The following is a 6230-nucleotide window of genomic DNA, read 5'->3' as shown; positions in this document are numbered from 1 at the left end:
GTGGTACAAAGTCTCCTACTTTGATTATTCTCCACAAATAGTAATCCTTGGATTTAAGATAAGACTCAAATCTTAATTTTCACACATCAATATTCATTTTATCAAAGATTGGTGCTTCTTTCGCCAATTCTTCCAAGTATCTCATAGTTTGAGTTGATACGAGAATCGTTGACTCAAGTTTTTGCACAAAACAAATTTTGACATTTTCGCAATCGTTTATAGCACAATGATTTGAGCCACCGCTCTGATACCAATTGTAAGTAACTAGAGGGGGGGTGAATAGTTACTTGCTACGTTTTTAACACTTTTTTAATTGATCACCAAATTCGATTTAACTTTGATCAACCAACTCAACTCAAACTTGATGTGTGTAGTGTATATGTTCGAAATGATAAATGAAGTAATGTAAAGAACATAGACACAAGGATTTATAGTGGTTCAGTTGGATGTTAACTAATCCACCTTAATCCGCTCCCCGATTACACTAATCTGGATTTGTTGCTTCACTAAGCACTTTTCTCCAAACCCGGTGGAGATCCGATTTACAAGTCTTCAACTTCTTTGGTAGACAACAAACCTAATCTTTCTATCCCTTTGAAAGATCAACTCCAACCTAGATCAACTTGTCTTCACCTTGGACAAGTATTAATCTCTAAATAAGATTAATCAACTTCCTAAGTCCCTTTAAGGAAGTAGATCACTAAGCTAGCCTATGCTTCTACTAATTGAAGTTACAAGACTTATACACTTTGCAATGATGATCCTAAGACAATTCTCGGACATACATTACATTAAGTAAACTCACAAGATAAATGATTTTGATTAGTAAGTTTACAACAACCCAATTCTATATCTATGAGATCATAGAATCTTCTCTTGCTTGATCACATTTGAGTAGTAATTGATGCACTTGTGATCACTGGAAATAAGCCTTTGAAATATGCAAGAGGGTCAGCTTCAAATGCTCTTAAATGTTTGCCTTTTATAGTGAGATTCAAAAAGTAGCCGTTGACACACGGTTGCAGTCACAGTCGACCGTGGTGCGACCGTGCGTGCTCCAGTCCAAATTTAGTATCTGTTGTATAGCCGTTTGACTCAATTTTGAACACCACATTTTGGCACCTTTACTCCTTTCAGCACCTGCAAAAGAAACCAAACATCCTATACAAGTACTATATGCATTAAGTGTGTGAGATTTGGTCTTAATGCATGAAAGTGACTAATCGTTCCAAAAGTGGCAAACCCAACATTCTTGGAGAAGTGTCTTGATTGATATTTTGGGAAATCTCAGTTTGGTCAAGACTTAGTTAGTCACTTTAATGCCTTTGGTTCAATTCTAAAGACTAGTCACTATGTCATTAACTTCCTAGTTTCAATTAATCACAAGTCACGTTCTTTTTTAAGTTTAGTTAGAGATTAATTGAATAATGTCTCTATAAGATAATCATGAATTATGTAGAGACATCAAAGTTAAGTCATAAGCAATCACCCTTAGTTACTTAGACTAGACCAAATAGACAATTGACTATATTTTCATTGTGAACCATTTTACACTTAATCTATTGGAGTAGGTTAGTCACTTGAATCCTAATTAATGAGCACATAGCAAACATATTAATCAAGTTGACAAGTTTATGAGTATTAACCATATTGACAAGTAGCAAGTAATACTCACATAGCAAGAGATAGTTATTCTAGGATCAATCATATAGATACTTGCACAACTTATAATTCAAGTAGTTAATAACTTTAATTTGCAATATAACATATTGCTTGATTAATGTGTAAGCACACATTAATGTCCAACACATGCACAAGGGAAGAGCAATCTCTAGTTGGGACTTGGTGACCATCCTAAATGTATCTAAGTGTGTTTTAGAATTACAAGTCATTACTAGTTAACCTTGAGAGCATTGTTCCTCATTTAGCCTTAATTAATCACTAAGTCATTTCTAATAGCAATCATTTTTCTAGTGACATTGGCTTAAGTGTGTTGGTACTTAATGATCATACTAAGAATATCTAGATAAGAATTAAGATCACAAGTTGTTGATTAACACTTATGTGTTATGCCTAATCTTGGTTAATTTGTCATTAAGATGTCATTAGGCATAATTAATCACAATTAGTGTTTTTATGACCAAAACTCATTTGAGTATGGAGAAGGCATCTATTCTAAGCATGTTGAGAAAGGTTTGATGAATTATAGATGTCGGGAACTAGTCAAACTTTATTTGGTCAAAAATGATAACAGAGAAAACTGCGGTCGCACTGCGGTTGACCGTGGTGGTGACCGTGCAACTTGTTTTCACAAAACTGTGTTGCAATTCAGTTTGGGGTTTCATGGTTGACTATGTGGTCGACCGTACCTCGACCGTGTGTTTAGCTGAACTTTTAATTTTATTCTTTAACCTATGTTTGACTTGGTCGTTTGCAAGATAAAGTATGGATTAGTGACCCTGCGTGTTTTATGTTAAGATGTCAGTCATTACTTATGCATATGTATGTGTCATCATCAAAACATATTCTTTGGTTAATCATACTTTGGTTAATCATACTTAAGTTTATCGTTTAGTGCATTAATCCACATTCAACCAACAGCCCCCGTCGCCCAAAAGGTGCCCAATGCACATAGAACGGGTGTTTGTTTCGAATGTGGCCAACCGAGTCATTTTAAGAATGTGTGCCCAAAGAAGAAAGCCAACCCCACTGCACGCGGCCGAGCTTTCAACATTAACACTGAGGAAGCCCGAGATGACAATGAACTAGTCAGTGGTACGTTTCTTCTCAACAACTCTTATGTTTCTTATTTATTCGATTCGGGTGCCGATAAATGTTTTATAACCAAGGCTTTGACTCGTACTCTTTGCACTCCACCACTCCCCCTAGATACTACCTATGCCATTCGAGTGACCAACGGAAAACTATTGCGTGCAGACAAATTTTATCAGAAGGTGTACGTTAAACTTTTTGGTTAAAGAGTTTGAACTTGACTTGATACATATAGAACAAGGGAGCTCAATCCTATTCATTAAGAAGAAAAATGTTTCCCTACAAATGTGTATAGATTAGCGTGAACTAAATGAATTTTCGGTTAAGAACCGATATCCTCTTCCCCGTATCGATGACCTCTTGATCAATTACAAGGATCTCGTGTGTATTCCAAATCGACCCCCATTCCGGTTATCATCAATTGAGGGTTAAGGGAGAAGGTGTCTCCAAAACCTCTTTCCGAACTCGCTACGATAGTTATGAATTTCTTTTAGTGTCATTCAGTTTAACTGAGGCTCCGTCCGTATTCATGGATCTTATGAATCGCGTATGTAAACTTATCTAAATAAATCCGTTATCGTATTCATAGATGATGTCTTAACCTATTCAGAAAGCAAAAAAGAAAATGAACAACATCTCCGTCCTACGCTCGAACTCTTGAGAAAAGAGCAACTCTATGCCAAATTCTCTAAGTGTGAATTTTGGTTAAACGAAGTCCAATTTCTAAACCATGTTGTTAGTGGTCAAGGTATTAAAGTAGATCTCGCAAAGATTAAAGCCACACGTAATCGGGAGACCCTCACGACAGCGACTTATATTCGTACAATTTTGGATCTCGGCGGTTATTACCAAATATTCATTTCCGATTTTTCCCGTATTGCTCGTCCTTTAACTTCGTTAACTCATGAAGGGAAGAATTAAACTTCTCCGTGTCCGAACCTTGAACGTGACTATCCACATCAACCTTACTAGCCAAATTCGGGTAGCACAAAATGGAACTCAAATATGGAAATATTTCTACGTGAACGCCTGAAAGGCATCCCCTCTTGACTCGAAATCAAGGAAACAGAAATTCGTTTTTTTACATGAAGAATTTGAATACTTAATTTCAGACTCGATCAACCTTCTCATCACCATGTACCATGATACATAACTCTGTTATTTCATTGTTACCGTCTGATATTACTGGAACCCAAGATAACACACAACCCAAGGATACCCCTTTTATTCTTTGACTTATCGCCCTTATGCTTCTGATATACGGCCAACTACTACTCAACTCCGAACTATACAACTACGTGTACTATCTCGTTCCCACCAAGCCTCAACATTTGACCACAAGATGCGCGATATGGCTACATCAATATGAAAACTCATCCTATCCTAAATTCTCAATTCGCTCCTATCTTTTTCGCTCGTACTTCCGTATAAGGAAACCTTTTATCTAAATTCTCAATGGAGAGAGAGACTCTTCACGTATTACTAGTATTTGCCACGAGGGTGAATAGCCCTGACGAACGTTTTCAGTAACCGATAAGAAACTTGTTCCAACAAATGTTGTCGAGCCCTAACTAACTTGTTCAAACATATCTTAAAGAATTCTATCCCAACACGGTGTACCCTTATCGATTATTCCGACCGAGATGCTCGTTTCACTTCTAGATTTTGGGGTGCCTTACAAGAAACCGTAGAAACACGTTTAAACGTGAGTACCTCGTATCATCCACAAACCGACGGACCAAGCCAACGTATGACTCAAACCCTGGAAGACATATTACGAACTTGCATTGTTGCCTTTTGCCGTTTCCTTTTACAATGATAGTTATCATTCGAGTATTAACGCCGCACCTCTTGAAACTTTATATGGCCGCAAATGTCATTCTCCTTTTCGCTGGGCCGAAGTAGGTGACAAGTAAATCACCAGATCCGAACTCATTCAAGAAATAACCGTTAAGATCGTTCAAGTCCGAGAAGGGCTCAAGACGGCCTGTAGTCGCCAAAATTTGCTATGCAAACGTCACACCTTGGAAAGGTATAATCCGTTTCGGGAAACGTAGAAAGCTATAACCGCGATACTTTGATCCTTTTGAAATCTTGGGGCGTATGGGACCCGTTGCTTACCGTTTCGAACTCCCAACTCAATCGAATTCCGTTTACCCTACATTCCATGTATCAAACTTAAAGAAGTGTCTTGCGAAACAAGAACTTGTTATCCTTTTCGACGAGCTTACTATCGATGACCAACTCCGCTTCCTAGGAGGACCGGTTGAAATTATAGATCGTGAAACCAAACTCTTAGACGACGTGAAATCCCGACTGTCAAAGTTTGTTGAAATGCCCAAGGAAGTACCTTCACCTATTTGTAGAATTTGCAACGCAAGGTTTCGAAGGAGAAACAACAACAACTACTTCCAACTAAATTTCGGGATGAAATTTCTTTTAAGGTGTAGGTAATGTAACATCCCGCATTTTTCTCTTAAATTATTTTAACGCCCGTCTTTTTATTTTGATAATATCTTTCGCTATCTAAATTCGTATCCTCCATTAGCTAACGTTCTTAATATTTTCGTTATTTAATTATAACATCTCTCGTTTACTCTGGCGTATTTAAAATATTCGTTCGGTTAATTCACGCACCCGCTTCCAAACTTGAGGGACTAACTTTGCCATGTGGTCAAAGATGTAACTAGTGGAACTAGTTATCACCCACCACCACCACTCATTGATTTTTCTACCTCCCCATTTCTCTACTACTTTCGTTTTATTTTCTCTCAAACACCCAATTCATTCAATCATCATCTAATTCGGATCTAGGAAGCAAACATCAAAACAAATTGTACTTTTAAAATCCTTGCATCTTCCTCTACAAATTGATACTAATTTCATCTAGTTTGGGTAACTTTCTAAAAACTCTAGATTTCATGTTCTTGATGTTCTTGACTTAAAAGTGTGTTAATTAGTGTCTATGGCTCAAGTCTAACATGAATATGTGTTTGGTTTGTTCGATTTTGTTATTTTGAGTAACTAGCTTGAATATGAAAAATGTCTTAGTTAACTCTTTGATTTTGAATTATGAAATGTGTTTAGATGTTAATGTTTGTGTGTTCAAAGTGTTAGTTACTTCATTAGCTTCGTTTTTGTATGTTGGATGACATGAAAACCTTACATAAACATGATTATTGATTTTGTGATTCTTGGTTAGGGTTTGATAGATTTTAAAATGAACATTTGATTCATGGAATGCTATGAGATGTTATTTGTAAGTGTTTAGTTTTATTGTATGTTTAATTACATTCGAAACGACATATCGTATGTGTAGATTGGATTCCCGAATCATGAAATGCATTTTTTGAACTTGAAACTTTGATAATGAACTTTTAATGATCATTCGGCGAGAATTAGGTTATTGTAAATGATGAATTTGATTGATGATATGTCTTTAGTTGTATTCCTCGTCA

This window comes from Rutidosis leptorrhynchoides, chromosome 6 (genome assembly GCF_046630445.1).
Source record: "Rutidosis leptorrhynchoides isolate AG116_Rl617_1_P2 chromosome 6, CSIRO_AGI_Rlap_v1, whole genome shotgun sequence".
Lineage (NCBI taxonomy): Eukaryota > Viridiplantae > Streptophyta > Magnoliopsida > Asterales > Asteraceae > Rutidosis > Rutidosis leptorrhynchoides.
The sequence above is the reverse complement of the archived record's forward strand: the minus strand, read 5'-3'. Positions refer to the sequence as shown.